Raw genomic sequence first — 275 nt, forward strand, 5'->3', positions numbered from 1 at the left:
TAGGCGGTGCGGCACTCACTGACAGCACGCAGAGTCGGACCGCGGCGTTACACTACCCCGTAGTCTAGCTGTCGCGTCCTCGGCAGCGGTAACGCGCTTGGGCAGCTCCGTGTCCTCGGATGTTAGCACGTTCCTCGAAGTGCCGTAGTTTTCCCGCTTTTCCCCCAGCTCGGAGTCTTCCCACCTAGGTAAGAACTGGCGATCGGCTGTCCCGTCGCGGCTCTTCCGCTCCTCTATGATACGTCCGCAAAGACCTACAGCGCTCACTCGGCTAA

Source organism: Cystoisospora suis (genome assembly GCF_002600585.1).
Source record: "Cystoisospora suis strain Wien I chromosome Unknown contig_7100, whole genome shotgun sequence".
Lineage (NCBI taxonomy): Eukaryota > Apicomplexa > Conoidasida > Eucoccidiorida > Sarcocystidae > Cystoisospora > Cystoisospora suis.